This window comes from Phyllostomus discolor, chromosome X (genome assembly GCF_004126475.2).
Source record: "Phyllostomus discolor isolate MPI-MPIP mPhyDis1 chromosome X, mPhyDis1.pri.v3, whole genome shotgun sequence".
Lineage (NCBI taxonomy): Eukaryota > Metazoa > Chordata > Mammalia > Chiroptera > Phyllostomidae > Phyllostomus > Phyllostomus discolor.
The window spans coordinates 48,615,162-48,641,791 of record NC_050198.1 but is presented as its reverse complement, the minus strand read 5'-3'; the positions used below and the strand labels follow the sequence as shown (position 1 = coordinate 48,641,791).

The window sequence follows — 26,630 nt, the reverse complement described above, 5'->3', positions numbered from 1 at the left end:
CTTTAAGATTGATAATTAGGACTGTAGCTTTGTTAGCATAAGGAGTCCTTTGGATTAAAGATATGACCTAGAAAAATAACTGACCACTGCAAAGCTAATGCTAATGAATTTGCATTAGCTACAGAAGAGCTGGAAGCTGCTTAAGTTACAGGTGAAGTGAATTTTATAGTTCATGTCAACTTTAATCACATGTCATCTGTCATTTTGTTAACATCTGAAAGAAAACACCAGTTAATACAAAATAATTCTGGGAAGGAGAGACATTAAACAAAGTTGAACAAAGTTGAACCCTGGATGTGGTGTTTAAATTTATGCTGAGAAGAGTGATGGATCAGGCATCAGGAGACCCTGTCCTATAGCACTGTCTTCTGCCACTATGTGCTGAGGCAACTCAAAATCAATTAGACCTCTGTTGCAGCATCTGTAAAGCATTAATGGCTAGATTAGACATTATTTCATTTATCTTAGTGATGTGACCTAATGCTATGCAGGTGAATCTAGGGCCAAGGCCACTTGAGAGAAAAGCTGTGGTTTGAAAGTGTGGTGATTCTTTTCACCATCCTTTGATAATTCCTCACTCTTATATTCAAAAAGTAAATGTTCCTTCAAACTTAATGCCACAAGTTCTAAATGTCAAACACTAAACTCTTCTGAAAACGTCAAGTGTTAAATGTACTCACTATCATTTCTGAATGGATACATAAGAAACTAGTACTAATGGTCACCTCCTGGGAAGGGAAATGGAGCACTGGGGTCAAGGGCAGGAGGCTTATTGTCCTTTTTTATGTTCATTTATATCTTTTCAATTTTTTCATATATTCCAGTATACTTCATATTTCAAAAGTAAAATTTAAAAATGACTATTTTAGATGTGGTCATTAATGTTTCAGGGGTGCCCAACCCATGGCCTGCGTGCTGTAGGTGGCCCAGGATGGCTATGAAAGCAGCCCAACACAAAATCATAAATTTACTCAAAACTTTTTTTTTGCTCATCAGTTTTCATTAGTGTTTGTGTAGATAATGTGTGGCCCAAGACAACTCTTCTTCCAGTGTGGCCCAGAGATGCCAAAAGGTTGGACACCCCTGCTTTAGATAAACTAAAACCATTGTGTTTAAAAGTATTTATCATTTACTTCTGCACTTTAATACTGCTTACCTTTGCTTCTTAGAGTTGGTGTTCAGTAAATGTGTTTAAACAAGAAAGTTTGTAAACATCTACTATACAATAAGTTTTAAAAAGGTGATTATACAATTTTTACAGGCTCTCCATTTTCAAGTAACAATAATAGTAAGGACAAAGGTAGTGGGAACAAGTTGAAGATAATAAGCATCAGGAAACAAGAAAAAATAGCTATTCTTTGATGCAGAAATCAGTATTGCTTTGAGTCAGTCAAACCAAAAATTTACCTTAATAGCAGAGTAGTGATAAATGAAATGTTATCTTGTTACTTCCACCTCTAAGTCATTAGCTGACTTGTGATTAGTTATTTAATATTAACATGTTTCATTATCCATAGTAGCCAAAAAATAGAAACAACCCAAATGTCTATCGACAGGTGAATGGATAAGAAAACATGGTATATCCATATAATGGAATATTATTCCACCATAAAAAGAAATAAAATACTGATACATGCTCTAATATGAATGAACCTTGAAACATTATGCTAAGTGAAAGAAGCCAAACACAACAGACCACATACTATATGGTACATTCATATGAAACTTCAGACTTGTGAAATCTATAGAGACAAAGTAGATTAGGGGTTATTTTGAGCCGACAAGGTGGAGGGCTGCTGGAAAGGGTTATAGCTCAAGAGTATGGGATTTCTTTCTGAGGTGATGAAAATGTTTGACAATTGTGGAGATAGCTTCCCCTGTCTGGGAATATACTGAACTGTATACTTCACATGGGTGGTATGGAATGTGGATTATATCTCAATAAAACTGCTTCAAAAGGTGAAAAATGAGGCTTCTAGTCAAGATGGAAAAGTAGGTAAATGCTGTGCTCACCTTACCCCATGTCTACACCAAAATTACAACTAAAGTGAAGAACAACCACTCTTGAGAACCACTTGAATAGAACCTTATAAATAAGGATATAAAGAAGAAGCAAAGCCACATCAAGTCTATAGAAGGGGCAGATAAATGAAATGGGCTGGTCCAACATCACAGTTCTGAATTGGTCCACATGTCACTGGCCCACATGTCACAGTTAAGAATTGGGAGAAATATTTCAGCTCCAGAGGTCCCCACTGAAGAGCAAGGGGGTCCAGCCCCACACTGGGTTCCCAAGCTCAGACCACCAATTGGGGAAGAGGAATCCCTACCATAGCTGACTGTGAGAATGATCAGGGACTCAGTCTGGGTGAGACAGAAGGCTGCCACAGACCCACGCATTCTCTTAAAAGGCCCATGCACAGACTCACTTGCTCACAAACACGGGCCCTAAGCTCCAGCTAAGGGCACCAGGGACATACAGGGGGGAACTGAATTGTCACATCCTATAGGGGCAGGCTGGTGCCAAATCTGTCTCCACTAACCAGATAAACACAGCTGTTGCCCTGCCTTAGCGATCTCTGAGACCCAGGCCCACCCAATTATGCAAGTGGCCAGGACCTCTTTTGAAGGCTAAACCACACAAGGGGCCAGCCTGGGCCCATGCTGCGGACATTCCTAAAAATCTATCAAAGGTCCACAAACCCCAAACAAACATCAGCTGGCTGAAGCATGCACTGTACCTCTTGCTAAGAGGTCCCAAGCATGGCACTAGTGGCATTTGGCCTTGGTTCACAGCATAACCACTCTCAGATGCCTCTGAACCCTGTACAGGCAGCCACCAACCAAAGATCACTTTCTAGCTTCTATCAGGTGGCCCTGGCTGGACACAGGCAGCAGCTGATCTTGGTCTGCACCAAAGTCTCTCCCAAGAAGTCCCAGAACCAACACACCAGGTGGCTGGCTTCAGACAACAAGAGTACTACCTGATTAGCACCACAAAAGACACTCAAATGGTCACCTAGGCAAGCACCTGAGCACCCCCTAAAGCAAATTCCATTCTGTGGAGTAGACCCACAAAACAGCTTTTCTGCTGAACTTATGACCAGCCCTCACAGCCACTCAGACTGAAGATCAATCCGACCCCCTGACATGCTAACAGCAATCAAGGCTAAACTACAATAGGAGGGCATACACAACCCATACAATGGACACCCCTGGAGCACTAGGCTCAGGTAGCCAGAGAGACTGTGCCTCTGGGCCCCACAGGACACCTACTATATAAGGCTACTCTGCCAAGATCTACATAATACATGGGAAAAAAAACACAGGGGCACTGCCAAAATAAGAGAACAAAAAATATGTCCTAAATTAAAGAACAGGGCAAAACTCCAGAAAAAAACTAAACAAAATGGAGGCAGGCAATCTACCAGATGCAGAGTTCAAAACACTGGTTATAAAGATGTGTAATGAACTTAGGGGAAGAATGAATTGTCTCAGTAAGAACTTAAACAAAGAGATAGGAAACATTTAAAAAGGAAAATAGAAACCATAAAAAAGAACCATTCAGACATGAAGAATATATTAGACAGAACTATCATCAGATTAGAGGACGGAGAGGATCAAATCAGTGATTTGAAAGATACGGTAGAAGAAAACACCCAATTGGAACACAAAAAAATTTTTTAATGAGAATAGCTTAAGAGACCTCCAGGAAAACATCAAGCATAACACCATTTGCATCATGGGGTGTCCAAAGTATAGAAGACAGCAAAGAACTGAAAACCTACTTAAAGAAATAATGACTGAAAAACTTCCCTAACCTGGTGAAGGAAATAGACATAGAAGCACAGGAAGCACAGAGAGTCCCCAAAAAGATGAACACAAAGAAGCCCACACCAAGACACATCAACATTAAAATAGCAGATAATCTTAAAAACAGCAAGAGAAAAACAGTTAGTTATCTATAAGGGAACTCCCTTAAGGATATCAGCTGATTTCTCAACAGAAACACTGCACACCAGAAGGGATTGGCATGAAATACTCAGTGATGAAAAGCAAGGATATACAACCAAGATTACTTTACCCAGTAAGGCTCTCATTTAGAATCAAAGGAGAAATAAAGAGCTTCCCAGAGAAGAAAAAAATAAAGGAGGTCATCAGCACCAAACCAGTATTACAAGAAATGTTAAAGGGACTTCTTTAAGAAGGAAAAATTATGAATAAGAAAATACCATATTTTTAGGACTATAAGACGCACCAGACCATAAGATGCACCTAGGTTTCGAGGAGGAAATTAGGAAAACAATTTTGAAGCAAAAAATGTAGTAAAATATTTAATAAACTGTGACCCCGCTCCACTGCTGCCCCACCCCCCGCCACAGCAAGCCAGGTAAACTACATTCGGACTATAAGACACACCCCCATTTCCCTCCCAAATTTGGGGGGAAATAGTGCATCTTATAGTCTAAAAAATACAGTATCTCAAAGAAAAATATTCTCAATGACAAAGGCAAATACATAATAAAAGTAGTGGATCAACCAACACTAAAGCTAGTACAAAGGTTAAAAGGCAAAAGTAGGATGATAATGTGTAATTACAACAGGAAATTAAGGGATACATACAAATACCCACAAAAGAAGTAAACAAATAATGACAAAAATATGAGGAATTGAGTAAAAATAGTAGTGATTATAGAATGTGTTCAAACTTAACCAACCATCAACTTAAAATAGACTGCTAAAAACATAGCTTGGTATATATGAAGCTCATGGTAACCACAAACCAAAAATATACAAGAGATGATACAAGAAATAAAGAGAAAGGAGTCCAAACAACACTACAGCGAATCAAACAACATATAAGAGTAGAGTAAGAGAATAGTAAAGGAACAGAGAACGACAAAAACAATCAGAAAACAGAAAACAATGGCAATAATTACATGCCTATCAATAATTACTTTAAGTGTAAATGGATTAAAATGCTCCAATTGAAAGACAAATGGATAAAATGATACATATATAAAATGGAATATTACTTGGCCATAAAAAAGAATGGAATCTTACCATTTGTGGCAGACAGTACAAATGGGCCTAGAGGGTATTATACTAAATGAAATTAGAGAAAGACACATACCATATGATTTCATTTGTATGTGCATTCTACAAAACAAACTAAACAAAGAAGCAAGACAGAAGCAAACTCATAGATGCAGAGAAAAAGCTGATGGTTGCCAGAGAGGAAGGGGGATGGGTAGCTTGGAAGAAAAAGGTGAAGAGATTAAGAAATACAAATTGGCAGTTACAAAATAGTTATGGGGATGTAAAATACAGTTTAGGGAATATAGTAAATAATATTGCACCAACTATACATGGTATCAGGTGGGTACAAGATGTATAGAATTACTTTGTAAGTTATATAAATGTCTAACTACCATATTGTACAGTTGACACTAATGCAATATTGACTGTCCACTATAATTGAGAAAAAAATGAAAAATAAAAATTAAAAGAATTTTCAGTGAAAAAATATTAATATGTCCCAATTTCATCTTTAACTCTAAAGTCAAACAGTTCTCATAGTGAAAGTGCAATCCATAACATTTACTCATGACCATTCTTCTAAAATAACTAAAAAAGAAAGAAAACCAAGGAAGCCACTTGCTTAGTTTTCTTATAGGTTTGCATTGTTTTGTATTGTATTCAAGATGACTCATAGATTACTTATTTTATGATTAGGATTTCACAATTTAATCTTTATTAAATGAAATATTATTCATCCATAGAAAGTAATGAAGCTTATTATTCAGCAAGTACTATTCTTGGCCATTTATTTTTCACTTTTTTAAACGTATACATGGAAACCTGCTGTGTGTCAAGTGCACTGCAAGGAACTATGAAAAGGGGGCCTCCCTGTCAGGATTTATTTTCCTTTTTCCCTAGAAGTACAGTTCTCTCTATAGTACATGGAAGGAATATAGCACTACTGTCTTTGAAGAAAAGCATACAATACAGCAGACATAGTACATTCATTCGATTCTGTCCCACCAAAATGAAACAATGATCAGATTTGCAATCCTGGGTTTTTATGCTCATTTTAAAGTCTGTGAAATTCAAGAAATTTAAGACAAGAAATTAAGGAGTCAGCTATACCTATAGTTACTTACTACTATCCTTGAGTTAGATAAAACTTAACAGAATACTGAACTACAGAAAGTATGAGAGCTGTGTGTACAAGTTAAAAGTGAATCAATGTTTTTTAGGGCTTCTGCATACATGGATAGTTCCACAGCTGCAGAACCAACTACTGCAGAAGTACATGCTGAGCACAACATCTACAATTTAGTAAAGCTGGAAAGAATTTTATTTTTGTAAAAACTAAATGGGGTGTGGCTCATTTTCTTGCCAAAAGGCTATTTTGTTCCAAGGCACTGGTGTCTGCTGACCTTCATTTATAGGCTGAGCAATGTTCTATTTAAGTAAAATTAACTCATTGCAGGCACTTTTTTAGGATGCAATAACAATTGTGAAGACATAACAATGTTTAAATTTGATTTGTCCTTAATTTAGATTTGATTATATTGGGTTAAAAATGAATATCTTTGTTGGCACAAGGTTTAAATTTAGAAATTACTTTATGTTAAGAAAAAAGACCATACGTAATTCCATTTTCTACATATGAGAATATGTTTAGGTTTCATGAAATCAAATAGTACTATTGTGTTTTTCTCTTTTACTAGACCACAGGAGTATCTTACTCATCTTTGTAGCTCTAGCACTTAACCATCTTCATTAAATGTTTTTTTTAGTTGAATGAATGATGAACCATTTCAAAAACAGACTAATTAAGGTATTGCCCCTGTTAATATCCTTGGCTGTTATTCCATTTTGTAGTTTGTACTGTTCTCAATATATACCTGAGAACTTTGGGAACATTTTAAAGTTTTCCTGAGTTTTACATCTATTTTTAAATGGCTTACAAACCTTCTTTTACATAATACTTAACATATTTCAAGGTACTTGACTTGACATATCAATCTTCTCCTTAGCTTTACAGAAATTTTCTATGGTTGAAGTTTCCCCCTTCTGCTAGCCCCTGTGAATATATTCTAGTTTGTTTTTTCTCAGAGGTCCAACTAATGCTGGGACACTTGGATTTAGGGTAAGACACCAAATACATGGATCAGCTTATATTTTGAAATATGTAAATCTGTCACTATTACTTTTTTGTGATCTACTTTTAATGACAATTTGACATTTGTTTTTTAATTATCATAAGACAAAATATAAAAATTTAATTATTCATAAGCACTTGCAAAAATCATTCAACTGTAGCTTTAAACTGGAGACCCACAAACTGCTCAAAATATTTGTTGAATGTGTCAATGTTTTTTATCATTTCCTGGCTTTTCCTTTTGAAAACTTCCACTGGAAGAAAAACAGGCATCATAAATTTAAGATTAATGTGTTGGACTCACCCATTACTAAAGACTACATGTCACCTTAGAAAGATGGTAATTTAATTTATAACCTTCTGCCATCCCCAGCATTTTATGTTTTCATTATTTATTTTTTCTTTTCTCCTATTTTTCAAAGATAAACCTTCCAACATTCACATGTCTACTACTTCTACTATTGTAGAAACACTGAAGAACCTGAAGCCTTTTTTCCTCCCAACCAAAATCAGGCATCAACAACACTTATTACCTTTCATCGTGATCTAAGCTCTATTTGTTAGTAGCAATGAATTTATAATAATGTCTATAATGTATTAAAAGAGCCATATTTCCAGTTTTTTTTGAGGGCTAATTCTTTAGACTCTTAGATGGCATATTCTCACAAAAGGATAAGTTAAATGGTAAATACATTTCAGTAGGTAAGTGAACCTGGAACTTTGTTAAAAATCCCTCACAAAATAAAAAGCAATCGAAGGCAATATTTTCATAATGCCATTAAATAAAACAAAAATAAGTGATCCTATTTATCTTGAGTGGTGATACTTAAGGAAAACTGGTTTGAATTAGAGAAAAATGAAGAAGAGATAGATAGATGTACATACCTGACAAAGACCATCTGAGGCAACAGTAACTGACTTGTAAATGGCAACATTTATTAAGTACCCATTATACACTAGTTTCTTTTCCTTTTTAAAAAATATTTCATTTATTTATTTATTTTAGGGAGAAGGGAAGGGATGGAGAAGGGAGAAAAACATCGATGCAAGAGAGAAACATAGATGGGCTGCCTCTCACACACACCCTGACCAGCACCAAACCCACAACCCAGGCTGTGCCCAGACTGGAATCAAACAGGTGAACGCTTGCTTTGGGAAACAAGCCCAACCAGCTGAGCCACACCAGTCAGGGCATATGCTAGTTTCTTTACAAATGTTCTCATTTAATTCTAAGGCCAACAATGCAAATAAGGGATATTATCACATTTTATAGATGGAGAAAATGAGGTTGAGGACTTAAAAAGAACTTCCCCAATGTCACAAAGATATAAAATGACAAAGCCATTTTATGCTAAAATCTATTCTGACTCTGAAACATAGCATGTATACCATCCTTCTGAGAAGAAAAGAAAAAAGGTGATATCAGGTCAAATAAACCTTCCAACATGGGCCTTAGTGAGACTGGTGAACTGAGGGGAGGAGAAAAACATCAGGGAAGGGTCTGTGAAGCAGCACGAGATAAGTTTAGAGAGGCATATGCAGTGTACAAGGAGCCATTCAAATATACAAAACATTTAAGTCAAGTGTTTGTAATTTGGGGAGTCACCATATACTGATATTAGGCACAAAGCAAGTGGAAGCATCAGATTTTTTTTACCACAATTGAATCTCTGATTAGTAATATTATTTAAGCAACCTGAATGAAATAAAAAAAATGAGTTTATTGAGTGATATCAAGGTACTTTAAGAGAGCAATAGCCTGGGATTAAACAAACCTATCAACAAACACCCATTTAACCAACTCCAGGATTAAAACTTTCTATAGGATACTGAAAGTTTATGATCACAAGTAAGTTCTCTATACTTAAACTGAGTTTTATAGCACCATGAAATTTACAGGCTACTTAAAAACAAACCTGTCTCCTTTCCTCCACTAAGGGTTCAGTTTCAAAAATAGAACTTCCTATGATTGTACACTGCACAGGATTCTACTTCACCTTGCTTTGTACCTGTTAACTAGATCAGAGGCAACCAAAATATTTCCAAGACATATACTTTACCTAAACCAGCTCCAGTTTAGTCACATATGACACACTACATATAGAGCAGTCAAGGCTCATTTTTGGCAATGTATAACTTTCAGAAATTTTCAAAGGAAATGACCTTTAAAAACAAAACTCCTTGACTTTTTTTCTACGTATTCATCTCAACAAAATAATCAGTAACAAAAGGGTTCTTGCCTAAGGAAGTTCTCTGAAGCACTTTCTATATGATATGAAAATAAGATAAACTTCCAACAACCTGGAATCAGTAAAATAGATTATGAAATATCCATCACACAGACTATCATACAGTGATTTTGAACATTTTCAAAAATATCTGATCATATAAAAACATGTTCAGAATGTAACAAATGAAAAGAATGGGATACAAATTGTATAACCAGGCTTAATCCCAATTATAAAACTATTTTTCTCTTGATATAGGAAATAGATAAAACATGGAAAGAAGTGGTAGGTGATACACTTTTAAGTAATTTTAATTTTCTTTCTCATAAACCTATTTATATTTTCCTTTAAGATTTTTAGAATGATCTTGTATTTCTTTAATCCAAAGTAAAGTGATTAAAAGCATCTGGAGTATGTCCTACTTAAGACAGTTTTCCAGTGTCTTAGATTACTGGAGTAACCTTTAGATTACTAAATCATACATATGGACTTTTATAGCAACAGGATACACTCGAGGCACCATTTCCTGTTATTTTCACCTCTGAGAAAACACTTTGCAGTCAATGATGGTAATTCTCCCTGACCTGAAATACAAACACCAAAATACCAAAAAGGACCATAAGAAATGGCAAAATGGGAATACACAAGCAAATTAAGAAATACAGGGAAAAAAGCTTAAAAATTTTACTCATCTATGACATCACTCAATGTCAACAGCAGGTCAATTCTAAGTGCACACTATGTAATCAGAGCATATAATATAAAAGACAATAATACCAATATTCAAAGCTATGATGCTACTACCCTCACAAATTTTATTTTATAAAAGTAAAAACTTTAAATAAATATTTAAAAAACAGTTTAAGAGAATAGTTATATTTTCAGTGAATGATATATAAGATAACAAAAAATAACCTGCTATTAGTCTTTTAAACCAGAGATAGTAAAGATAAGAACTCAGAATTTACAAAAGAAAAAGATTTCTGTTAGCAAAAAGAACCCACTCTTCAGAACTAGTCCTATGATACCAGGTTATTTTATTTAAAAGTCCTTTAACCCAGGGCTTTCTGATCATCTCATTTTAATTAACTACTATCACTTTACAAATGATATTTTAACAAATGTCATCAAACAGAAGTTTAACCAATTGGAAAAAATGCATAATTCAAAAGAACCACAGTTAAAGAACCAGCATATAATTGGCAAGATGAAAATAAACATTAAAAAATAATTCCAAATTAATAGATTTAAGGGTGGGGTGTGAAAATGATCCATCTAAAAAAAGAAAAAAATGTGAGTTCTTGATATATTTTGGAAATCAAACCCTTGTCAGAGGTATCATTGGCAAATATATTTTCCCATGCAGTTGGTTCTCTTTTCATTTTAATGCTGTTTTCTTTAGCCCTGCAGAAGCTTTTTATTTTGATGAGATCCCATTTGCTTATTCTTTCCTTTATGTCCCTTGCTCTAGGGGACGTATCGGAGAAAATATTGCTGCATGGAATATCAGACAACTGTACTTGAACAATAGTAAAATTTAGAAAAATAAAAAATTTAAAAAGTGACCCATAGCCCAACACTGTTTTTCAACTGAAGATTTATATTAACTTCTCACCTTTTCTGTGTTAATGATGGCATGCAACTTAAATAAACAGATTATCTCCTTCATTATGCACTTGTGCTTGCCCCCTTAGAGTGCAATTATAAAAAGAAACACTTGATTTTTCATGAGTAATTTTACACAAAACCTCTTATTACAGATAATCACAAAACTAAGAATGAAGTATGATAAGCCATCAGATTCTGTTATGATTAATAATGAATATCAACACACTGGTCAGTAGTTACTTGAGAACGGTAAAAAAACAACCCAACCCATCACCACATTAATGGCTTTCACAGGCTACTTGGCATAGTTGAGCAGATAAAATAAATAAAAAGTATATACACATATATATATATAAAAGAAAGTATTACGTATGGGTTTTTATTCTCATGTTATCGACCATTTCTCTTATTTTCTCATAATATTATATCTGGTTTTATTTTTCCTTTGCTTGTGAAATTGGATGGTTGGAGAACATTTATAGACAAGTAAATATGTGGCAAGACTTAAATGATGAGAACTCTGTCATTTTTATAAACTCTTGTTAAAGCTCTAGTGTTTCTATAATATACTACTACAGTACTTTGAATTTATACAGCACCTGTCTGCTGAAAATCCAAAGCTTACATAGCTCACTTATCCTTTCTGCATGCCTGTGAAATACATAGATTGGAAACAGATGGCTAACAAATAAAGTGAAATCCATATGAACAGTAACTTCCATGATTTACTTAAGATGGCTTATCCATCCAAACTGTAGAGAACTAAAAGGCCTTGGACTCCACACTCAATGCCTTTTCTAATAAACAACACTACCTCCTTACCATCAAACAAATTTCTAGACTGGTCAGAAAAATTAATTTCTCATAATATAAAATCAGTAGGTCTAATGCACCAAAAGTCTTTGTTAGAGAATGATATAAACAGTATCTGTATATTAAACTAACATTAGTCTTGGAATATGCCAGTGGTTATCATAAATTTGCCCACAAGGTATTTAGCTTGGTTCAATATAGTTGCATCAAAAATTGAAAAATCAGCTGATAAATATAACTGAAATAAGCCAGACTATAACTCCTTGAAAATAAAATTCCCAGGAAATCAAAAGCCTTGATCCAAGGCCTCATTTTACAAATTAGGAAATTCATGGTGTCTGGCACCTATATGTATTCAGTGTTAGTTACCAATAAAATAATTTTTAAGTGGCTTTCTCAAGGTCAAACTATGATTCAGTGGCAGAGCCATGTTTAGACTCTAGTTCTTTTGAAGCCAATTCCAACATACTTGCCCTTAGTATTTTAATTTTCATTTAACCAACAATGCCTTTTCACCATTAAAACAGTTTATTCTCACTAATATTTATCTTTCAAATACTAAAAATAAGGTAAATTCAATATTAAACAGTTGAATTTTTTGAAACTGCCTCGCCTCCATTACCTACAAGTTGGCCCAGGTATTATCAGATCTTTTCCTAAAGCTGACATTTCATGATTAGACAGTTTTTTGTATGTCTAAGCCATAACTTTAACCAAAGCTGTCCCATAACTAAAAACAGTTAATCATGACCATTGGTATCTAAAAGAGCTTCCAATAGTGTAATGTATCTAAAAAGATTTGGAAACTTCCAACAAATTTAATATACGTTACATGTTACATCACTCTTTACAATAATTTATACAGACTTACATGATCTAGCTGTTTTCTCCTAAAATGAGTTGTATTATTATCATAGATCAAAGTTTTCCCCCTCTGGATTACTTTCCACCAAAAGAAAAATTACCATATGAGCAAGCACAAAATGATTCTAAAAACAGATAACCAAGTTGTCATGTACAGATAAATGTTTGTTTGCAATTTTATACCAGCTCTGTTTGGAATCTGTACTAAATAGCAAAACAGTTTGGCATACATATTCCATCTAGATTACACTATATCAAACACAATAGCAACTTCATGAATTTATCATATGTGCTAAGAATATTATGTCAGTAAATTTCTTGGAAAGGCAAGTAGAAAGTAAATTTGTCGGTAAGTTTCTTAGAAAGGCTTAAAACAGAATATGGAATAATCGATGGCAAGTGAACTTTCTTCTTTTCTTGTCTGTTTCACCAAAAATAATTACTTTGGGGTTCAAGCACTGTGGCCTAACTACATTCTTATTTCCAGCAAAAGTTACGCTGTTTGCCTAGGAGCAAAATTTTATTTGGTTTCTGATAGCGCCCTTGATGCTGACATTCTGCCAGTATAAATAATCATGATCAAATCTAATATGCACATAACCATTTGTAGAAGAGGCTTAATATCAAACAAATAATATTCATAGTTATAATTAACCCTTCTACCCAAAATGCCATAAGCCTACAGTTTTAGCAACTGAATCTCAATGATGGCATCAGACTAGATACCATGGGCTTCAATGTTGATTGCGTTAAGGCAGAGCATAATTTATTTGGCTTCCCACCCCAAGTAAAGAAAGAGGTTGATAACTTGATAGATCTAACAACAGAAATTAGGAATTAGATTAACAAACCCCTAATTTTAATCATAAGTTTGGGTTCATTAGATCAGATCACTAAAGAATGAAGTCAGCTATGTAGTTAGTGGTTTTAAATGAGTAGCCATCTCAAGACAATAAAATACCATGGACTAAAAGTGTAGTGATGATCCTGTTTTGACATGAGTTAATAATATTTTAGAGAGCTTATCTTCCTACCATTTTAAGTTAGTTGAATAGTTGTACTCTCCTTTTTTTTTGAGGTTAAATATTTATTACAAGTTCAATCTGAAATTATATTATCACCTCATTTCCACTAGGGGGTATATCTACCAGTGTAGTTAACTAATAACTCAGGTGCAGTTTAAGCTCTACTTCCAGCTAATGTGTGCCCCAAGGCTAGCCTTGGGATCACAACTACTGTGCTCTCAAGTAGTTTTAGTTTTTAGGCTCAGAAACCCATGCACAGCAGGAAAATGGAGTGCTGCAATCAGTCAGAGGTTGCTGCAGTAGACAAAGGGTTTCTGGCTAAGGCATACAAAGCCAAAATCTCTTCATGTTCCCAGTTTTCAATTTTAGCTACCCTAGATGGCTGAATTTATGTATCAACTACATCCATTTTTGTGAGTAAGTAAAACTTTTGAACTCATGGCCTCAGATATTCCTCTGCCCATTTCTATACTCAGCAATATATAATCTGAATAGAAAAACTGCCACGTTTTTCCTACAGCAACCATAACTTGGGCCACAAGGGCGGGTATTGGTCAGGATGGGAGTTGTTTCAGTGTCCTGTCATTATTCTACTGAACTTTTGACAGGCAAAGTCCCAACCAACTCAATTTGTCAAATTTTGTGTCCAGTTTTTGTACCTGATTTCTGATCCAATTAATTCCAAACCACACATAACTGATTACTTATTTTATTTTATTGTCTTTTTATTTTGCAATTACATCTGACATTCAATATTATTTTGTATTAACTTCAGGTGTACAGCATAGTGGTTACATAATCATATACTTTACAAAGTGTCCCCCCCTGCTATTTCCAGTACCCACCTGGTACCACACATAGTTATTACAATATTATTGTGTATATTCCCTATGTTGTCCACATGACAATTTTGTACCTACCAATCTGTACTTTTCAATCCCTTTGCCTTTTCCACCCAGTTCCTCATACCTCTCCCTCTGGCAACCAACTGATGGTTAATTTTAGTCAAGAGATGATGATCCACCACCTTCAAACAGATGCCTAATATAGAGAACACTACAATTAGAATATAGGCCAGGCCCAGGAGTATGGACAGAGCCTTATTTTTTTAACACTGTCTTAAGGGATATCACTTCAAATCTATCATTTAGGGATGAGATAAGGTGTGAATAAAAGTACAATTTTCCTAAAAAATTAATAATTAATTGAAATATTTTTCCTAAAATAATTATTTATTAATTATAATTAATAAATAATTAATACGATATTTTAAGATTTAGAAAAGCCATCACTAGATTGAAGGTCCATAGGGGAGACATATGTCCCAGCACAAACATACTTCAAGTTCTTATTTTAAAAACAATGCCTGTTTTAAAGAAGTCAAAGAACTTATATGTGAATTCCATGGACACGAACGAGGGGGAGGGGAGGCTGGAGGGTAGGAGGGTGTAGGGCAGTGGGAGGATAAAGGGGGAAAATTGGGAAAACTGTATAATCAATAAAATATACCTTAAAAAACTATTCCTGTTTTTATTTTTTATAAAATCTGACTACTAAATTCCTTCTCTGTTCCTCTCATCCAATCCAAGTAGAACCCCCTTGAATAAAGACTAGTTCACACTCTCCTCCCCTTTTTTGCTGGAGTAGTTTTTGGAAATGGGGCTTCCGGCATTTTAAAGTCAAAAGAAGTCATGTGACCATTACCCTAGGCGTGCCAGAGACTTGAGGCACATGATACCCAAAGGCAAGTATACGACTCCGGCCACTTCGTTGGAATTCACTGTAAATTGCACCTCCAGGATCAGACCTAGGCTCCCAATTACACTGTGACATCCAGTTAAGTGTAGTAGTTCTTACCTCTCAGTAATTTTAACTTCACCTACTACCTACTGTGTAGCCAGCCTGGCTCTCTTCTCTGTCCTGCACCCCTCATAGTAGGCAAGGCACCCCAAGCATCCCGTTTATCTGATCCTAAGTGGCCTCGCTCTGCAACCTAGTTAGTTGTAAGCTCAACTTTCTGCACGAGTAGGGATGTGGTACACATCAGGTGAGGTGCAAGAAGCAGCAAGTACGGCATTAACCTCACTTCACCTTCCAGGCTGGGATATCTCCTGCCCTGGAAGAGGCAATCGGGAGCCGCCTGCACACCAGAGGAGCAGCAACAGAAGCGACGGGGACCAACTTCATGACTGGCGAGAAGCCAGGGCAGGGGTGGTCGGCGTCCCCTTAGCCTCTCATTAGAGCCCTTGAAGGACTGCGGGTGGAGAAAAGTAAATGCCGGCAAGTGCAGCTGTGTGGGGGGATGGGGATTGTACCCCCACTCCCACCGCTCCTGGGGCTTGGCTGCCCGGGGCGACCCGAGAGGTCCCAGGTTCTCTCGGTCCTGGCCGCGCGCTCGGGGCTACAGAGCCAGAGGAGCTGCGAAGGGAGCGGAAAGCCGGCGGGAGTCAGGGAGGAGAACAGAAAGGTACTGCCCCATTGGCCTGGGAAATGTTCGGCTACTGAAAGGAAAAAAAGTGCTTACTCATAGGAGACTTGGTGCGAACGGGACGCTCTAGCTAAGGGCGAGAGGAGGCGGCGGATGGCGTGCCACTCGAGCCTCGTTCCCTCCCAGGGATACGGGACTCCCCAGAGCCCCCCGGGCGGCGCGGACCTGAGAGGTCACCTGAGGCGGGTGAGCAGGGGCTGGAGGCGTCGCAGGCTGCGGGATTCGCGATTTCCTGAATCCCGACCAGGGAGGGGGTGGTGTGGGGGTGGGGGTGGCAGTAGCTGGAAAAGGACTACCAAGGGAAGTTAGGCGCTCGGGGCCGGAGCCACAAAAGGGAGGAAAGGCAAGGGTTGGCGTAAGGGAACCCAGCTCAAGGTTGGCAACAAGTAAAAAGCAACTACTGGGAAAGCATCATCTGTAGTGAAGAGCAGAAAACGTACTTTCGGCGGGTGCTGTTCATGGCGAACACTGTCAGTCCCACCCATCTCTGATGGTAAAGATCGCTTTGGCGCCCAAGGACTAAGACAGAGATTTTTCCTGCCCCGATTCCCATCCCGCTGTCCCTGCCACCAACCCCCAGCGAGGCACGTTTCTACTGAGGTTCAGGGAGATGCTGTCTCTAGGACCCACTCCAGCCAACGCCCAGGTACACCCCCTACCTTAGTGTCCTCCCGTGCCAACAAAACACTCACCTAAACTCACAGACTGCCGGATCTGGCCCGAATGCCTTCGACCCACACGTTCAAACAACTTCTGACTCTCGGAATCTTTGAGGCTGCAGTTCTAAAGCCAGTACTCCCTCCCCTCCCGCAAGCCCCTCTGCTCCTCCCCGCCTCCCTGCTCCTCCCCGCCCCTCCGCCCCTCCGCCCCTCCTCCACCACCATTGGTTCGAGTGTTGCTTGCTGGCGGCTTGGGAACCGGGAAGCGGATTGGGTCCCGAGCCTGTCTTTTTCAGCTAGGTGGGGAGTTGGGAGAATAATCACCGGGATGGGCACCCGGGCTGGAACGGTGGGGCTAGGATCTGAGACCAGTCCCCAGATCCTGCTTCTCCCTCTTTCTGGTTGAGATGAGATTAGAAAAGTCCACAGTGCCCGGCTCCGAGTACATGTTGAAAAAAATCTTGTGGAATAAGTGAAAAGATGGGAATGTCGGGAACGATGGTTTGAATGCCACCAGGCCCCTATTTAAATCTATGGAAGACACAGTTTCTCGCTAAAATCTCGAAGTGAATCTTGGTATGGAAAGGACTGTAGTAGTTTCATTAGCTCCAATCAGCCGCTGGTGCGGAGCAGCGCAGAGGGAAAACGTCAGCAATCCTCCATTTCCTTAGGAGGTCTGGAAAGTAGGCTATGGACAGGATGGGGAAATCTCAAGTCTTTGGCTTTATGCCAAGTAAACTGTTGACGAAAATAGCGTGTCGGGTATATATTCCATGCAGAAAAAGGTGGAGGCGGCAGGGATGGTGAAACTGAGGTGAAATTGAATGGACATCAATTCTCATCAGTCTCCCTTCACCACAGAAAACTTGGAGACAGGCTCCTGTTCCCCGAGTACTTTTTCTTCTTCTTTGCCCATGAGATTGCCTCCAACTCGTAGCTGGCTTCTCTCATTAAAACATGTGGAGGTGTCCCCTTATCTGCATTCCCATCTCTTGACTCACTGCAGGGCCAGAAGGCCAGAGGGACTCTCCAGGGTCAGTTCAAGACATTGTCTTGTGGGACAGCTGTAGAAGACAGTGCGTAAACAAAACCTTCCTTTTCGAGTAGTAACCATTTTGTTCAGAAAATGTGTGCTTCAAATTTTTAAAAAAGAATTTAAAATTAGTTCAATTACATCTCATTTTACATGTGGTATAGGAAAAATGTTAAATCAAGAATGGCCTGCAAAATTGAATGCTCTTGTAAAGTAACCCCCCCCCACCCCCGCTTCACCTACTGTTACTAATTTCTTAAAATAAATTAACCCGTAGTCCCTGCCAGGGCTTCTTAAATGAGGAGTGGGGCAGCTCATGTAAGGCCTAAAGGCTAGACAAGTAGAGAAGGGCTTGGCACTGGGGAAAAAAACATTGTTAAATATTAATTAATGATTAACCAACTGGAAAACCTTATGAAAGGCACAGGAAGGTGAAAAATAAATGAGAAGGCAATCATGCTTTCAAAAACATTACATTTCTGTTGTGACAGATTTTACGCTGGGTCAGATTTGGGTCAGCACAAAAATAACAATTTCAACAATACCACTTTCAACCTAATTGTGTTAGGTTAACTAAGCAGTGCATTGCCATGAACGTTTACAATTGGTCCCCAAATGAGATTACTGGTTTTCAATAATTGGCCCATGGTATGGTTTCTGTAATTCTTTACACATTTCTAGATACACTAAATATGAGACTTCAGTTTTCTACCCTTTTATGGTGTTTGTAAGTCACCACGGAAGAGCTTCCACCTGCTTTTAAATTTAAATTTACTGACTTATCATGAAGGAGCTTTGTAAGTAAAGTTTTCAATATACTTGTCTCAATTATTTAACTAAATATTCTACTGAGTTTATTTTTTAATTTGTAGAATTTAGAATAAGTCAAACCATTAACAAGCCTATGCATACGCTATTTATGCTTTTTTGTTCATTATTAAACAAGCTTACATAAAAACTTAAACAAAAGTCTTTGCTCATCACTAACAATGAGGATGTCAGAATTCGACAAGTTTTTTGTGTGTGTGTCAAGAAATGTCACTTTAAAGGAACTGAGCTGGTCCATAGTCTCAAAGCTGCAGGATGCCCCAGTGGTGGCAACTATGTCTTTTTTTTTCTTGCAGCGCCTCTAAAATGCAATTTTATTTAAATATTCATATTTTTGCTTGTAGAGTATCATTTCAATATTATTCATTTTTTATTTTTTTAATTACAGTTTACATTCAGTATTATGTTGTATTAGTTTCAGGTGTACGGCATCGTGGTTAGACAATTATATTTACACTGTTCCCCCTTCCCATTATTTCCATCTGATACCACACATAGTTATCACAATATTACTGACTATATTCCCTATGCTATGCTCTACATCCCCATGATTATTTGCTAATTACCAATCTCTACTTCTAAACCCCTTCACCTTTTTCAATTAGTCTCCTAAACCCCCTCCCCCCCAGCAACTGTCAGTCTGTTCTCTGGGTCTGTGAATCTCCTTCTGTTTTGTTTGTTTATTTATATTGTTCATGAGATTATACATATAAGTAAAATCATATGATAACTGTCTTTCTGTGCCTTATTTCATGCAGCATAATGTCCTCTAAGTACACTCATGCTGTTGCGAATGGAAAGCTTTTATTCTTGGTTTGTGGCCAAATAATATTCCATTCGATATATGTACAACACATTTTTTATCCACTCATTTATTAATAGGCCCTAAGGTTGATTCCATAACTTGTATATTGTAAATAGTGCTTCAATGAACATAGGAGAGTATATATTCTTTAGAATTAGTGTTCTAATTTTTTCAAAACCCAATTCTTTTGAATTGAGTTTCTCCAGATATAAACATGAAAGTGGAATTGCTGAGTCATAGGCAGTTCCATTTTTAATTTTTGGAAGACCCTCCATACAATTTCCGACAATGACTACACCAATCTGCATTCCCATTAACAGTGCAAAAGGTTTCCATTTTCTCCACATTCTCATCAACACTTGTTGTTTATTGATTCATTGATGATAGCCATTCTGACAGGTGTGAGGTGATACTCATTGTGGTTTTAATTTGCATTTCTCTGATGATTAGTGATGTTGAGCCTCCTTTCATATGTGTATTGGTCATCTGCATGTCCTCTTTGGAGAAGTGTCTGTTCAGGTCCTCTACCTATTTTTCAATTGGGTTGTTTGTTTTTTGCTGTTGACTTGTCTGAATTCTTTATAAATTTTGGATATTAACACTTCTTAAGATGTATCATTGGCGAATATCTTCTTCCATTCAGAGGATTGTCTTTATGTTTTATTAATCTTTTTTCTATTGTGCAAAACTTTTTAGTTAGATGTAATTCCATTTGTTTATATATTTATTTCTGTTTCCCTTGCCTGAAGAGATATGCCAGAAAAAATATTACTAAGAGAAATGTCTGAGAACTTACTGCCTACATTTTCTTCTAGGAGTTTTATGATTTTGGGTCTTACTTTTAAGTCTTTAATGTATTTTGAAATTTTTCTTGTATATGGTATAAGCAGTTTGTATAGTTTCATTTTTTTGCATGTATGTGTCCAATTTCCCAACACCATTTATTGAATAGACTGTCTCTACTCCACTGTATTTTAATGCGTCCTTTGACAAATATTAAATGACCTTAGTGGTATGGGTTTGTTTGTAGGCTCCTATTCTGTTCCATGACATTGGTCCATGTCTGTTTTTATGCTAGTACCACGCTGTTTTGATTACTATAGCTTCACAGTATAATTTGATGTCAGGTAGTATGATATCTCCAACTTTGCTCTCTTTCTCAAGATTGCTGCAGCTATTTGACATTTTCTGTAGTTCCATATAAATTTTGGATTATTTGTTTTAGTTCTGTGAAATACACCATTGGAATTTTTATAGGAATTGCATTAATTGCATTGAATCTAAAGCTTGTTTTTGGTAGTATGGACATTTTAGCAGTGTTAATTCTTCTTATCCATGAGCATTGTATATGCTTACGTTTATTTGTATCTTCTTCAGTTTCTTTCTTCAGTGTCTTTTAATTTTCCAAGAACAGGTCTTTTACCTCCTTGTTTAAATCTATTCCTAGATTTTTTTCATGCAATTGTAAATGAGACTGTTTTCTTAGTTTTCATTTCTGATAATTCATTATGTATAAATAAAAATGCAACCACTCTCTGGATATTTATTGTGTATCCAGCTATGTTACTAAGCCTAATTAATAATTTCTGTTAATTTTTGGTGGAATCTTTATGGTTCTTTATATACAGTGTCATATAATCTAAAAAGATTGACAGTTTAACTACTTCCTTTCCACTTTGGGTGCTTTTTATTTCTTTTTCTTATCTGATTGCTGTGGTTTGTACTTACAGAACTATGTTTACTATGAATAGTGAAAGTGGACAGCCCTGTTTTGTTCCTGAAGCTAAAGGAAATGCTTTTAGTTTTCCCCATTCAGTCTGATGTTAGTTGTGGGGTTGTCATGTATAGCCTTTATTATGTTGAGATATGGTGCCTTTATTCCCACTTTGCTGAGAGGTTTTTATTTTTTTTTTTGTCATAAATTGGTACTGGATTTTGTCAAATGCTTTTTCTGCATCTAGTGACATGATCATATGTTTTTTTTAAAAAAAGATTGCATTTATTTACTTTTAGAGAGAGGGGTAGGGAGGGAGAAAAAGAGGGAAAGAAACATGGATATGCAAGAGAAATATTGATCAATTGCCTCTCACACAACCCCCAACCAGTGATCTAGCCTGCAACCCAGGCATATGCCCTGACCAGGAATCAAACTGACAACATTTCAGTTTGAGAGAAAACACTCAACCCACTGATCCAAGCCAGTCAGGGCTGACCATATGGTTTTTACCTTCATTTTGTTTATGTGATATATCACATTGGTTGATTTGCAGATATTGTACCAGCCTTCTTGCATCCCAGGAATAAATCATACACCATTTTATCATGGCATATGGTCTTTTTATTGTACTGCTGGATTCTGCTTGCTTATATTTTGTTGAGGATTTTTGCATCTATGTTCATTATGGATATTGTCCTAAAAATTTTTTCTTCATACTGTTTTTGGAATCAGGGTAATGTTAGCCTCATAAAATGAGCTTGGGAGTATTCCCTACACTAGAGTTTTGTGGAATATTTTAAGAAGGATAAATGTTATTTTTTTTTAATATTTGGTAAAATTTACCTGTGTAGCCACCTGGTGTAGGACTTGTGTTTTCAAGGAGTTTTTTTCCATTGTCACTTCAAGTCCAGGTGTAGTAATCTGTCTGTTTAGATTTTCTATTTCTTTTTTAATTTACCTTTATTTATTTACTTTTAAGTATTTTTACTGATTATGCTATTACAGTTTTCCCATTTTCCCCCCCTTCATCTCCCCTCTGCCCTGCCCCCCCAACCCTCCAGCATCCCCCCCTTAATTCATGTGCATGGGCTGTACATATAAGTTCTTTGAGTCCTCTGTTTCCAATACCACTTTTTACCTCTCCCCATCTGTTTTATGCCTACTAATTATGCTTCTTCTTCCCTGTACCTTCCCCCCACTATTCCTCCCTTCCCCATCCCCACTGAACTTCCCCCATGTGATGTCCATTTCTCTGATTCTGTTCCTGTTCCAGTTGTTTGGTTAGTTTTTGTTTTCATTATTTTTCTTTTGTTTTAGGTTCATTTGTTGATGGTTGTGAGTTTGTTGTCATTTTACTGTTCATATTTTTTATCTTTCTTTTTTTAGATAAGTCCCTTTAACATTTTCTATAATAATGGCTAGGTGATGATTAACTCCTTTAACTTGACCTTATCTGGGAAGCACTTTATCTTCCCTTCCATTCTAAATGAAAGCTTTGCTGGATAGAGTAATCTTGGATGTAGGTCCTTGCCTTTCATGACTTCAAGTACTTCTTTCCAGCCCCTTCTTGCCTGTAAGGCTTCTTTTGAGAAATCAGGTGATAGTCTTATGGGCACTCCTTTGTAGGTAACTCTCTCCTTTCCTCTTGCTTCTTTTAGGATTCTCTCTTGATCTTTAATCTTTGGTAACTTAATGATGATGTGCCTTGGTGTGTTTCTCTTTGGGTCCAACTTCTTTGGGACTCTCTGTTCTTCCTGGACTTGCTGGAAGTCTATTTCCTTTGCCAGATTGGGGAAGTTTTCTTTCATTATTTGTTCAAGTAAGTTTTCAATTTCTTGCTGTTGTTCTTCTCCTTCTAGCAGCCCTATAATTTGGATATTGGAATGTTTCAGATTGTCGCAGAGGTTTGTAAGTCTTTCTTACATTTTTGAATTCTTGTTTCTTCATTATGTTCCATTAGGAAATGGCTACTCCATTTCCTCTACTGTACTTTACATCCCCATAGTTTTTCCATAACCATCTATTTCTACGTCTTAATCCCCTCACCTCTTCACCCATTCCCTCACACCCCTTCTATATGGCAACCATCAAAACACTCTCCATATCCATGATTCTGTGTCTGTTCTGCTTGCTTGCTTGCTTGTTTAGTTAGTTTGTTTTTTTTTATTAAATTGTTGATAGATATGTATTTACCTCCATTTTATTGTTCATAGTTTTGATATCCCTCCTTTTCTTAAATAAGCCCCTTTAACATTTCATATTATAATGGTTTGATGATGACGAACTCCTTTAGTTTTCTCTTGTCTGGGAAGCTCTTTACCTACCCTTCCATTCTAAATGATACCTATGCCGGCTAGAGCAATCTTGGCTGCAGGTCCCTGCTTTTCATGACTTTGAATATTTCTTGCCAATCCCTTCTTGCCTGAAGAGCTTCTTTTGAGAAATCAGCTGACAATCTTATGGGAATTTCCTATAGGTAACTAACTGCTTTTCTCTCACTCCTCTGTGGACTGGGTCCTTGCACAGCTGATCCTCCGTAGAGGGCAGAGGTTGCTGGTCAGTGGTCACAGCCAGTCCTTGCAGCTGACTGGTGTGGCTAAATCCCTCCCATTGACCTGCCAATGGCAATCAAGGCTCAACTACAAGAGAAGTGTGTACTCAGCCCAATTAAGGGCACACCTCGTGTACCCAGCTTGGGTGATAGAGGAGGCTGTGCCAATGGACCCTACAAGACACCTACTACATTAAGCCATGCTACCAAGACAGGGAGTCATAGAAGCTCTACCTGATACATAGACAAACACAGGGAAGCTGCCAAAATTAAGAGACAAAGAAACATGACCCAAGTGAAAGAACAGATAAAAACTCCAAGAAAAGAACTAAACAAAATGGAGATAAGCAATCTATCAAATGCAGAGTTCAAAACCCTGGTATATGGATGCTCAAGGGACTTAGTGAGGACCTCAACAGTATAAAAAATATTGTCAGAAATGAAGGATACACTAATTGAAATAAAGAACAGTAAAGATGGAATCAACAATACAACTGATGAAGCTGAGAATCAAATCAATGATTTGGAACATAAAGAATCAAAAAGCAACCAATCAACAGCAAAAAGAAAAAAGAATTTAAAAAATGAGGATACTGTAAGGGAGCCTCTGGGACAACTTCAAGCTTACCAACAGTTGCATCATAGTGGTGTCAGGAGGAGAAGAGGAAAAGCAAGAAATTGGAAATCTACTTGAAAAAATAGTGAAAGAAAACTTCCCTAATTTGGTGAAGGAAATAGAAAGAGAGTACAAAACAAGATGGATGTAAAGAGGCCCACTCAAAGATACATCATAATTAAAGTGCCAAAGTTTGAAGATAAAGAGAAAATCTTAAAAGCAGTAAGAGAAAAGCAGTTACTTGCCTACAGGGAATTCCCATAAGATTGTCAGCTGATTTCTCAAAAGAAACTTTTCAGGCAAGAAGGGATTAGCAAGAAATATTCAAAGTCATGAAAAGCAGGGACCTGCAGCCAAGATTGCTCTAGCCAGCATAGGTATCATTTAGAATGGAAGGGTAGGTAAAGAGCTTCCCAGACAAGAGAAAACTAAAGGAGTTCGTCATCATCAAACCATTATAATATGAAATGTTAAAGGGGCTTATTTAAGAAAAGGAGGGATATCAAAACTATGAACAATAAAATGGAGGTAAATACATATCTATCAACAATTTAATAAAAAAAAAAACAAACAAACTAAACAAGCAAGCAAGCAAGCAGAACAGACACAGAATCATGGATATGGAGAGTGTTTTGATGGTTGCCATATAGAAGGGGTGTGAGGGAATGGGTGAAGAGGTGAGGGGATTAAGACGTAGAAATAGGTGGTTGCAGAAAAACCATGGGGATGTAAAGTACAGTATGGGAAATGGAGTAGCCAAAGGATTTATACACATGACCCATGGACATGAACAATGGCGTGGTAGTGGCCTGAGAGAGTGGGGATTGCTGTGTGGAGGGTGGCAATGGGGGAAAATTTGGGACAACTGTAATAAAATATAATTTAAAACCATATCCCATTTAATGCTAATAACTATTCCAATGATGGTGGCATTATTATCCCCATTTTCAGATGAGAAAACTAAGGCTTAAGGTATAAGTAATTTTTGCCCGATGTCATTTGGCTTGTAACATGGGAGCTGGAGAGGAGATAATTCCATCTCATGTCTGACTGTACAGCCTGGTGTTAGAACCAGAGGATCTTACAAGAAGTGTTCACTCTAATTTTATTCCAAGAAATAAAGAATGGGAAAAACTGCTGATGATTTCACATTTCTGACTTCCATGAAAAATTGCTTAGCCCTACTGGTGATAAATCTCACAGATAAGCAGGCATGTTTATGATACTCATTCCTAACTTAATGTTAGCTATGTATAATAGCATGCATTTATTTCAATAAGTTTACACATGGTGTTTTCTTTCAACCAAATGGCACTATCAATTCTATAGGGTAAGTCAATGGATCCACGCAATAGCAATTCATGCCAATAGCAACAGGAAGAATATAATTATCATTTTTAGTAATATTTTTAAGTGATGTTCAGGAGTAAAAACATAGTTATTTCAGCACTGTGAAGACTGGAATCATGTGGTGTTTTATCTCCAGGCTTCATTCTATAGGATATTAAATTATAGAATAATTTCAGTGAAAATTTTAATCAAACCAGTTATTTGTTACAAATATAAAACAACAGATTTTCAGTTTATCCTCTTGTCAGGATATACATAGTAAACAGAGACATAATTTATAAAATTTTCAGAAAATGCAACACAAATTGTCCTACCTATGAACTCTGAATTATGGGTCACATAAATCATTATGTGGAGATAGTTTTAAGCAAAACAAATGCATTATAAAATAAATGTGTTGATAACAAAAACACCCATAACATACGGCTGAAATTTTAATTTTTTATAATAATAAAGTCTCCTGAAGCATAAAATTTAAAACTAAAATAATTTGATTTGTGTTAAAAGGGACATTATAGACCATCTCCCTCACATTACAGATAAGTAAAACTGAGGCCTGCAGGAGTAAAATGACTTGTCCTAATGCTTGGTTCTTTTAAAATCCTTCTATAAATTTATTTTATCACCTGGCATTTGGAGGATTATAATGTTCTGTCTATGTAATTCAATTTTTAAAAAACTATTTTATTTATTGATTTTTAGAGAGAAGGGAAGGGCGGGAAAAAGAGAGGAAGAGAAACATCAATGTGTGGTTGCCTCTCAAGTGCTCCCTACCAGGGACCTGGCTTGAAACCCAGGCATGAACCCTGACTGGGAAATGAACCAGTGCCCCTTTGGTTCCCAGGCCAGTGCTCAATCCACTGAGCCACACCAG

The 26,630-nt window shown here is 36.9% G+C and overlaps 1 protein-coding gene and 1 pseudogene across 2 annotated transcripts in view; one reads left to right on the top strand and one right to left on the bottom strand.

Moving 5' to 3' along the window:
• Nucleotides 1-17,015, bottom strand: part of PLS3 (plastin 3) — a 97,306-nt gene extending 80,291 nt beyond the window's left edge. For both annotated transcript variants that reach the window (XM_036016789.1, XM_036016786.1), the window contains exon 1: nt 16,890-17,015. The gene's annotated coding sequence lies outside the window, so the exon portion shown is untranslated. The remainder of the gene's footprint in view (nt 1-16,889) is intronic.
• The window catches only part of LOC114505561, an 81,715-nt pseudogene continuing 71,375 nt past the window's right edge, over nt 16,291-26,630 (top strand).